The sequence below is a fragment of the Aphelocoma coerulescens genome, unplaced genomic scaffold (genome assembly GCF_041296385.1).
Source record: "Aphelocoma coerulescens isolate FSJ_1873_10779 unplaced genomic scaffold, UR_Acoe_1.0 HiC_scaffold_46, whole genome shotgun sequence".
NCBI classification, from domain to species: Eukaryota; Metazoa; Chordata; class Aves; order Passeriformes; family Corvidae; genus Aphelocoma; species Aphelocoma coerulescens.
In genome coordinates this window covers 2,649,920-2,660,951 of record NW_027183804.1, presented here as the reverse complement: position 1 = coordinate 2,660,951, position 11,032 = coordinate 2,649,920, and positions in this window count along the sequence as shown.

Here is an 11,032-nt window from a genome sequence, read left to right as displayed (position 1 = left end):
GCACACAGGCCCAGGAGAAGTTTTCCTGTTTGCAAGGAAAGAATGGAAAAGCCTGAGCAGGTTTCCTAAACAACAAAGCCCGCTCAGGAGCCACATGCTCAGTACAGGCTGCCTGGAACGATGGCCCCTTTCTACAAGGGTCAGTGTGAGCAGGAATGATCTCTGGGAGCAGAATTCTCGGAGTCTTTCCCATGGGGTCAGTCCCTGCCCTGGCCAGCGGGGGGTCCCTCCCATGGGGTCAGTCCCTGCCCTGGCCAGCGGGGGGTCCCTCCCCAGCCGTGCGGTCACTCCCCGGCCCGGCCCTGAGGCGCGGGGCAGTCGCGGGGCAGCCGCGCTCCGGCCCCGTCAGCGGCAGCGCCGCTTCGTGCCGGGCAGGAGCGGCAGAAGGAGCCGGGCGGCGGCGGGGGCTGAACCCCGGCAGCAGCGAGGAGGAAGAAGAGGAAGAAGAGGAAGAAGAGGAAGAAGAGGAAGAAGAGGAAGAAGAGGAAGAAGAGGAAGGGGCCGGGGCCGCCTGCGGTGTCCGATCCCCGGCAGCAGCGGGGAGGCCTCGGGCAGCGGCGGCGGGCGGGGCCCTTTGGAGCCGCCCCGAGGGCTCGGTTCCGCCCCGGGCCCCTGAAGGAGCCGCTCGGCGGGACGGGCGAGCTGGGAACGAGAGAAAACCGTGAGAAAAGAAGGAAATCCGATCAAAGAGCCGCACCGAGGGGCGTCTCTGCCGGCCCGTGGCACCGAAGGAGCCGCACCGAGAGACCAGCGAGGAGCCCGGCGCTGAAAGAGCCGCAGCGGAGGGCGTGGGATGGGAGGTGCGAATGGAATAAAAGAAGGAGAATGGAATAATAAATTCTAGAAGAAGTGCACGGGGAGTGGCGGCTGCGCAGCGACTGAAAGAGCTGCAGCGAGGGAGCGTCGGGGCAGCAGCGCGGGGTCTCGGCCGCTCCGTGTGACCGAAAGAGCCGCAGCGAGGGACGGGCGGGGCGCGGCTCGGATCGAGCCCTCCAGCTGCGCCAAGAGCGGCGACCCCGCGGGACCGCGCCGGGGCCGGGCGGCGGCGGCAGCCGGAGCCGGGGAAGCGGCTTGGAGCGGCGGAGACGAGCGGGGTGTTCCCGTCAGCTCCGCTCAGCCCTCGGGCACCGGGGGGTTCCGGGGCTTGTTCCCGTCAGCTCCGCTCAGCCCTCGGGCACCGGGGGGTTCCGGGCCTTGTTCCCGTCAGCTCCGCTCAGCCCTCGGGCACCGGGGGGTTCCGGGGCTTGTTCCCGTCAGCTCCGCTCAGCCCTCGGGCACCGGGGGGTTCCGGGGCTTGTTCCCGTCAGCTCCGCTCAGCCCTCGGGCACCGCGCTGGGGCCCCGCGCACTTTTCCAGCCCAGCCGCCCCCACGGGCCGGGCCCCGCGGCTCCCGCTGCCGCCGCCTCGGCCCCGCCGAGCCCAGAAACCCCGGAAAATCGCTCCCATGCACTAAGGAACCTTTCCGTGCGCAGCCAGGGGCGCAGAGGGGGGATCCTTATGAAGTCCCCTCCCCTCAGTCCCTCCTGGGCACGGCCGGGCATTAGCGCAGCTCCCGGGGCTGTGTCCCGGCACCGGCTGCTGCCACAGGGCACGGGGCTGCCGCGCTCGGGCATTAAACGCGACAGATTTGGGGAGCAGGGACAGCCACAGAAAGCCTCGGGGAGCCCTCGGGAGCCTGGAGCTGCACGAGGGCCACAAAGGATGCCCTGGACACAGCGATGGCCCCAGCAGCGGCTCTGCCCCCCAGCACGGGGCTGTGTCCCAGACCCCCCGCTCCAGCCCGAGGTTTGGGGGCGGCAGCGGAGCTGCTGGACGGAGGACGGATGGAGGAGCAGGAGCGGGAGGAAGAGGAGGGATAAAGGGGAAGGGCGGGAGGAAGAGGCGGGCCAGAGGGGGCAGGAAGAGGAGCTTCCATGTGCATCCATCGCTCTCTGTGTCCGCAGCTCTCGGCCTCGGGAACACCGCTCCCCCCATCCCGCAGGTGACCGGGGAGGGGCAGCTCGCCCCAAATATCTTGGGCGGTGCCTGGGGTTGTTTTGGGAGAGGGGATTTTTGGAGCTTGGAGGATTCCAGCACCGAGCCCCAAATATCTTTGTTGGTTCCTGGGGAACGGGGGTTTGGTGGGGCGGGGGAGGGGAGGCGGATGTTTGGGTCTTGCAGGGCTCCGAATGTGAGTCGCAAATGCCCCTTGGGGGATATTGGGGAGCCCCCGGCACGCGGGGTTTTGGGGGTCCCGGTGGCGGCTGCCGGGAGAAATGGGATGGGGCGGGATGGGGCCCGGGAAGGGTGGGATGTGGATTGGGGTGTGGGATGAAGTGTGGCGGAGGGGGATGGGCGGGATGGGGCCTGGGATGAGGCAGGCGAAGGTTGGGGATGATGAGGCCGGGGGGACCCCAGTCCTCAGGGGCCTGCGGGGTATCCGCCAGCTCCGAGGGAGTTTTGGGGCACCCCTAATCCTGAGGGGGCGGTGCTGGCAGCGGGGGACACGTGGCTCCGGCACCTCTGGCCCCAGCTGAGCCCCCCCCGCCCCCAGCGCCCCCCGGAGCGGAATTTGGGGAGGGGGAGGTGGGGGCGGCCAGGCCGGGCCCCCCCGCGCTGTCCCGGCGGGGGCCGAGTGCGGGCGGGAGCCCCGCGGGGCCCGGCCCTGCCCGGGCACGGCTGATGCCGCCCGCCCGCGCTCCGCACTGGTCCGGACTGGTGCTCCCAGTGCCGTGCGGGGCGGGGCCGCTCTGGGGACCCCCCAGGGCACAGCGCGGCTGCTTTGGGGCTGTCGGCAGCGCCCGGCGCTGGGCATGGGGCGTGTGGGGGCAGCTGGGGCCGCACTGGTGGCACTGGTGGTGCTGGGAGCCCCCCCGGGCGCGGGGTGAGCGGTGAGAAGGGGGGCGGGTCTGGGACCCCAAATTGAGCGAAATGGGGAATGGAACCCCCAAAGGGAGCAGGAGGGGCCTGGAACCCCCAAAACCAAGGCTGGGGGAGGGGAGGTGGTGATTGGGGATGGGGAAGGTGCAGAAGGGGGGGGGGAAGAGGGGGCTGGGACCCCCAAGCAAAGCGGGGTGGGGATGGGACTCCCAAATTGAGCTGGAATGGGGCTGTGGATTGGGGGAACGCTGAGAAAGGGGAGGAGGGGTGAGGGTGTTCTGGTTTGGCCAAATTTAGAAATATATCCTCTGAGAGAAGGCACAACCACCCCTCCCCCTCCAGGTTCGGGGAAAAAATAAATTTTCCTCGAAGGAAAGTGAAGGAGATAAAACTATTTATTTACCAAACACACGGGAAAGAAAAATAATGCTAAATTGTAAAATCTGTTGCTGTGGAGGAAAAAACTTGGGAAAGCGTTAGAGTCCTCCCTTTGGTCTCCTCGGAGCTGGGGCTTGGCCCAGGGCCAGGCCCTCTGTGCCCGGTGGAAAGTCCTCCCGATGTGCTCTGATGTTAAAGCAATCAAGCAGTCCTGTAGAAAAGGGGATTTTCCAGGGGAGGAAAAATTCAGCTCTCAGTTTCTCTCGGGAGAAAAAGCAGCTGAACAACTGGCCAAAAAAGAAACTGTTCTGGGCGCAGCTGGCCGGGTGCTTCCCCCCTCCCCTGCCACAGCTGGGAAACCAATTGCTATCTGTGTGTGACCTTGAACAGGCTGCAAACTGCTTTGAAAAAGTTTTGCTCAGTTTTTTCCTTCCCCCTCTCAGGCTCAGTTTAGAGGCATAGAAAGGCACAGGAATTAATTTCTGGGCATAGGCAGCGATATGGGATACACATCATAAGGTCACCCCAAGACAGAGGGAAAGGTGGGGTTGGGACAGCAGAAGAGCGGTTCCATGGGGGTGCAGCCCTGTCCCCCAGCACTTGAGCCCTGGAGCGATTCCCTGGGGCTCTGGGGAAGGGAGGGATCCGCACTGGGGGGGTCCCCAACCCCCCTGTCCATCCCTGGGGCTGATCGGGGGCTCCCCCCACACAGCAGCCGATGCTGCAGCAGCCGTGGGGCAGAGGGGGTGGGAAAGGGGGGGTAGGGTGGGAGTGGAGGAGGAGCGGGAGGAAGAGGAGGGAGAGAGGAGGAGGAGGAGCTGGAGAACCACGAGGTTCCACCGCCCGCCCACTGTGTCCACAGCACCCCCAGCCCCGGTAGCATCTTCCCCCCCATCCTGCAGGTGAGCGGGGAGGGGGAGCTCACCCCAAATCTACTGGGGGGTCACCAGGAGGGGTTTTTTTGGAGGGGTGTTTGGAGCTTGCAGATTCTGGAATCGAGCCCCAGATGTCTTTGCATGTCCCTGGGAGGGATTTTTTGGGCCAGAGGGGATATGTGGATCTTGCAGGACTCCAAAGCTGAGCCATAATTGCCCCTTGGGGGTCTTGGGGGGTCCATGTGAGGATCGCCCGGTCCTGGCGGGGTTGGACATTGGGTTTGGGGATCCCCAGGAGAGCTGGGGGCTGGAACACGGGACCCCTGGAGTGGGGAGAGCAGGGAGGGACGATACCAGAGCTCGGGGACCCCCAAGAGCCTGGAGGGGTGGGGGGGCCTGGAGATGAGGTGGGGTTGGGATCTCTCAGCCCTAAAAGGGGCAGTGAGGAGAGGGGGGAGCCCCAAGTGCCTGGAGTGGAGGGAGGCTGAAGAGGGGACCCTGGGACCTCTGGGAGCTGAAGCAAAATCAGGAAAAAAGGGACCTTTGGGACCCCCAAAGCCCCCCAGCATCCCTAAGCAGGACCCCGGAGAGGGGGATCCCCAGGACCCCCGGGACCCCCAGCAGCCCTGACAAGGGGGACCCCCAGAACCCCAAAGTGAGGAGACTGGAAAGGGGGAACTCCTGGAGGCCGTTTTGGAGTCATTCTTGATTTTTTGTTGGTTTTATGGACACCAGGTACCCGGTGAGTTCCAGAGCTGGACTTGGGCAGGAGGAAGGCCCAACCCAACACACTCATCCCTTGTTTTCCCCAAACCAGGATCTCCCATTCCCAACCCTTGGCCAGATGCAGGAGGAGGCTGTGAGGAAGAGGAAGATGCCCCGGGACCCCCAGGCAGGTGAGGAGGAAGTCAGTGCCCCTTTCCCATCTCTCCTGCTCCATCTCCCAGCCCAGCATCGCCCCCGGCTGCAGGACAACCCCGCTGCCGACGCCGTCCTGCCAGGGACGGACTGGGGGGATCTCCTTCCCCTTCCCTGTGGCACGGAGGCAAATCCCATCCTCTCCTTGTCCTTCCTCCCCAGACAAGGAGCTGAGGACGGAGCCCAGGGAGGACAAATCCCCGCGGCAGAACCTGGTGGAAGAGGCCATTTTGAGCGGCTCCACGGCGCAGGAATCCAATGGGGAGGAAAAGCCCCAGAGATCCCGCAGGAGGAGGGGCTGCAAACGCAGCCCAGGGTGCTCTGAGGAGGAAAGACCCACCCTGTGCCAGGAAGGCGGCCGGAGATGCAGCCAGAGGTCAGAGCTGGTGGTTCATGAGCAGCTTCACGATGGGGAGAAGCCCCACAAGTGTGGGGAATGTGGGAGGAGCTTCAGGCGGAGCTCCAACCTGATCCGCCACCAGATGATCCACACTGGGGAGAGGCCCTACGAGTGTGGGGAATGTGGGAAGAGCTTCAGCCAGAGCTCCCACCTGATCGACCACCAGAGGATGCACACTGGGGAGAGGCCCTATGAGTGCGGGGAATGTGGGAAGAGCTTCAGGTACAGCTCTGACCTGAACCGCCACCGGCGCATCCACACCGGGGAGAGGCCCTACGAGTGTCCTGAGTGTGGGAAGAGGTTTCAGACCAGCTCCACTCTCCTCCTGCACGAGCGGATTCACACGGATGAGAGGCCCTTCCGCTGCCCCGAATGCAGGAAGGGCTTCAAGCAAAACTCAACCCTCGTCATGCACTGGCGCATCCACACCGGGGAGAGGCCCTATGAGTGTCTTGAGTGTGGGAAGAGCTTCTCCAGGAGCTCTAACTTGACCCAACACCAACGGAGGCACCGCTAAGGGAAGCCCTGCGAGTGCCCCAACTGCGGGAAGAGCTTTGTCCTCTGCTCCAACTCCATCTCCCATCAGAGGAGCCACGTTTGGCAGAGCCCTGGTGACCCACATTCCCTGTGATCCAGGTTGGGAAGACCCCTGGCTGGTGCTCTCCACGTTCTCCTGGATCCCTGTAGGCACCTGGGTGAACGCAGGGGCAGGAACATCCATCGGGACTCAGATCAACATTGGAAATTCATTGGGAAGAGCTGATTTTTTACCTTTACACTCTAAAATTTTCATCTGCTCTGTCCAATTGTTTTTTCTGGTGGTATCAAGCAACCCTGGATGATCTTGGAGATCTTCTGCAGCCTAAGTAATTTCTGTGTTAATCCCACTGAAACAACCAAAATTGAGGTAGAAATAAAGAAATTAAACAAAGAGATCTAAAGCGGCACCATATTACCGGAATTTGGGGTTGAATTTGGGGTTCAGAGGAATATTTGGGAGGATCTGAGTGTTGTGGGGCTGTGAAGCCAGGCAGACTGGGGCCACAATCTCGTAGTTGTGCTGGCAGAATGTGTCCACCTGAGCCCACCTATTCTACAGGAATTCCGGTTGTCTGTCCCAGTCCCTGCTCTGGGTCTCCCCCTTTGGGGTGTGACCTCCAAAGTGCCCAAATCGCTGCTGAAGTGCCTGAGCTGCTCTGGGCTGTGGATGCTCCTGTCCCCCAGCCTGTCCTGGTCGGTGCCATGTGGGGTGGGAGGGGGTCTGGGGGGCTCCTTGGGGGACTGGGAGGGGCTTTTGTGGCTCTTGAGGGCATTTGTAGTGCTTGGAGGGGCCTTTTAGGGTGGTCTCAGAGAGTTTTGGTGATCTTGGCTGGGCTGTGTGGCTTGGAGAGAATTTTGTGGTTCTTGGGGTCATTTATGATGCAGGGAGTGGTTGGGGGAGTCCTGGCCAGGAGCTGTGGTGTGGTTTGAGGGGTCTGGGAGTGGCTGTAGGGCTGGGAGGGGGTTTTAGGGCGTCTCCCCCAGACCCCAAAGCTGCCACCAGACCCCACCCCCAAGATGGTGCTGGGGGTCGGGGGCTCCATGTTGGGGTTCATCCTCCTGGCACGGCAGGAGAAGGTGAGGGGGGGTCCCCAGGGGCCGTGTGTGTCCCCCCAGAGCGTGTGTGACCCCCCCCATCCCGCTGTCACCCCCTTTTCCCTGCCCACAGGGCTCCTGAGCCCGCCCCTGCTGCCCCGGGAGGGAATTTGGGGAGGGGGCAGAGGGGGTGCGCAGCCCCCGCCGGGGGATGACCCCGGCCCAGCGCCCTTCGTTCAGCACCGAGCTGGGCTTGGGGCCGCAGGAGGAAGAGGCCGATGGGAAGCAGATCCTGCAGGGGGGACAGGGCTTGGGCTCAGGGCAAGGTCCTGCCCTGCACACCTGGCTCAGGTGTGAGCCTGCCCCGGGAAGGGAGCGGGACATTCCCATCCCCATGGATCAGGGCTGGGAGCAGCGCTGGGAGCACGGACGTGGAAATCCTGGGAGCCACTGGGACCGCACTGGGGGGTGAATGATCCCCCCCAGCACCTTTCCAGGCCGCCCTGCGACCTGAGAAATGCTCGCTGGGCCTCGGCCTTGGCCAAGAGCCCCCGGGCTCAGCTGCTCTGAGCTCAGGCGCTGCCGGCTCCCGCAGCCCGCCCAGGGCCGCCCTGCCCGTGCCGGGGCTGTGCTGGAATTCTCTGCTGCTGCTGGGCCACTCGGGGGGTCTGGCCCCGCAGGAAAGGTGACCCTGAGCCAGGAGCTTTCCTTGGCCGCAGCAAAGCCTCGGCACGGAAAGACCTTCCCAGCGCTGTGCGGAGGTTCCTGCCCGAGGAGGAGGCGCGGGGGCTGTTCGGCCAGGTGCTGGAGGCCGTGCGGCACTGCACCAGCTGCGGGGTCCTGCACCGGGACATCAAGCCCGAGAACATCCTGCTCGACCTGGCCACCGGGCAGCTGAAACTGATCGACTTTGGCTGCGGCGCCTTCCTCCAGGACACAGCCTACACTCAGTTTGCAGGTGAGCCCTCCCAGGGGATGCTCCTGGGCATCTCATGGCCCAGCCTGGGTGTGGCACCGGGGCTTCCCCTCATTGTTGCCAGGATGGGATTAATTCTTGAGCCAAGTTGCTTTTGGGTGGGGCTGGGAGGGGGCAGTTCCCGGCGCTGCCGGCAGCCTTCAGCACCCACTCTGCCCTGGGCTGGGGCTGGAGCGGGGGCAGCCAGCCCAACAAAATCCCCCGTGGGGGTAGCAGAGAGGGGGGTCAGACCCCGTGCACCGGCCGGTTTGGTGTGCAGGCGAGGAAGGGCCTGGACTGCTCCGCTGCCCTGGTTTGCCTTGGCTTATTGCTGTATTTTGGGGCACTGCAGGCAGGGAGGAGAGTGGGTTTTCCCCACCACTGGGTGGGTTTTTCATTTGCATGTCATGGTTGGGCCTCCCCAGGGCTTCCGCTGCCCTTTCCCAACACCAGTGGCCTCTTTTCCAACACCAGGTTGTACACAAGTCACAGGTGCAGGCGAGAGGGCAGCGGGTCACCCCGTGTGCCACTGGTGCAGCCCCTGCGTGCCCAGGGATGCTGGGGCGAGGCTCTGGGAGCAGCAGCATCCCCCGATGGACTCGGTCTGTGTTCCACAGGAACCCTGTTGTACAGCCCACCCGAGTGGATCCACCACCAACGCTACCACGGCGAGGCAGCGACGATCTGGTCCCTGGGCATCCTGCTGTACCAGCTGGTGGTGGGGAAGCACCCGTTCAAGAGGGGCCAGGAGATCATCTGGGGGCGGATCCTGTTCCCACGACGGCTCTCTCCAGGTGGATCCTCATCTCTGCGGCACGGGGGGAATAGCAGTGCTGGGAGCCAGCAGCGGGCTCAGGAGCATCCCGCTCTGGCAGCTCTGAGCAGGTGGCACATGTCCTGCTCTCCTGCTGCCCTCCAAAGCACAGAATGCATGGGCAAGTTTAGGCCCAGCTCTGGGCACAGCCAGCATGGCCTGGGCACGGGAACGGGGGGCAAAGCAGGCGGGATCCTTCTACAGCTGACTGGTGGTTTCTGCTTTCTGTGCCCAGAGTGCCAGGATATTCTTAAGAGGTGCTTGTCCATGCAGCCCTTGGACAGGCCGTCCTTGGAAGAGCTCTTCAGTGCCCCTTGGCTGCAGGGTGTTCATGTGCCCTAGAGGATGGCAGAGAGCCACGGGCACAGTGTGATCCAGGGGCCTGGCAGGTAACAGCCCCACACATCTCTTGGCAATCAGTGGCAAAGCAAAGCAGACTATTTTGTCCTGCCTGTAGCTCTGGGCAGGGAGCATCAGAAGGGAACACGCAGCTCTTGGGCTGCAGCTGAGCTGGAGGCCTGCTCTGGCAAGCACTGGTGGCCACCATCCCCCCTGGTTTTGCTGGTCTGGTTCACTGATGGCTGGGGCCCTGGGCAGAACCCTGAGAGCCTGGTGTGGCCCCAGGGAAAGAGAAGGAGCCCCTGGAGAAGCTGTAGCAGGTGGGGCTGCTGCTGCTGGAGACACCAAGCATGAGCTCAAGGCCGACAACCTCTTCCTGGAGCTGGCCAGCGGCAGCTGAAGATGATGGCCTTTGATTCTGGCACCTTCTCCAAAGACACGCTCCACAGCCAGTGTGCAGGTGAGTCCAGAGCCAGGGGGATGCTGCCAGAGCTGGGCATGGCACGGCCTGGCCGGGCACCAAAGGTTCCCCCTTTGCTGGGGCGGCTGCAGGGAATTCTTCAGTGGCTGCCAAGCTGCTTTTGGGCTCTGGGCAGCTGCTGAGGAGGTGGCTGTGCCATGGCTGGCTGCAGGCTGGGCACATGTCCTGCCCTCCTGCTCTGCTCCCAAAGGCAGCAATGCTGGGCAGCTTTGGGCCCAGCTCTGAGCACGGCCAGCACGGCCTGGGCACTGCGGGCGGCTGGGACAAGGGGACAGGAGGCTTCAGCTGACGGGCGGGTTCTGCTTTCTCTCCTTGCAGCCGGGCTCTGCCGATGCTGAGGCTGCTCCGGGCTCTGCCAGGGCTCTGCTGGGGCTCAGCCCCGGGCACGGCTGGGCCCGCTCTCCCCTCACAGGGCTCTGACAGCTTTGCATCAGACGAGCCCCTTGCGAGCACAGCGACGGAGCTTTCTGCTTTTGCAGGTGAGTGAGACTCTGGTGCAGGCCAAGAGATTGCAGTCAGGGACACACATCCCACTGGCAAGAACCCAAACTCTCCACAGTCCCAGCTGAACGCCTGGATCTGCACAGGGGGTTCTGTCTGTCCCACTCTTCCTTCCTTTTGGGCTGGAATTGTGCCATTGCACTTTCTTCCTCCTCTGGAAGTGCCACGAGTGGGCCCAACCTGGCGAGTGGGCCGTGTTCCTGAGGCAGTGCAGCCTGGAGCTGATGGATGAAGAATTGCCCTTCTCCAGTGCCAAACCAGAGCAAAAAGCCCTAAGTGGGACTTGGTGTCTTTTAGAACCCCTGACAATTTCCAAGGGAATGTGCAGCTCACTGGCAGGGTGAGAAGGAAGGGCATCTTCTCAGTGAGTTGGGGTGGGACAGAGTTTAGATTGCCAGTCCTGCTCGGAGCTGGCAGGGCACAATCAATTTCCTATCGCTTCAACCACAATTTAAAATAACAATGTTGGAAACAAAGCCCAAAATCTTGAAAAAAGGACTGCTGAGGTCAGTAAGATGGATCAATGCCATCAGCATATTTACAAATACCTGAGTTGTCTTTTGAAAAGATCAGTTACCTCTTAATCCAGAGTTACAAAAGATTTTTCACTCCACATTTGGGTTTTGGTTTTATGTTTCATAATATTTTCTGGGTTTTTTCTTTTGTTTTTTTCTATTAATTAAACAGAAAACATGTCCTAAATGATGGAGCAGCACTGCTGAACACAGGGACACGCAGAGGGACCAGAAGCAGCTGCCTTTGTCCCCCTGCAGCTCCAAGGCCCAATGTCAGAGCAGACAGGGCTGGCAGAGACTGGCAGGCTCCCTGTTTGCTGTGCTGCCCCACTTGTGAGCGGCCCAGCTTTGCGTGAGGCACAGGGAGAACAAGGGGCAGCTCCCTGCCAGCCCCGCAGCCCAGGCACCCCTCGGGCCCCGGG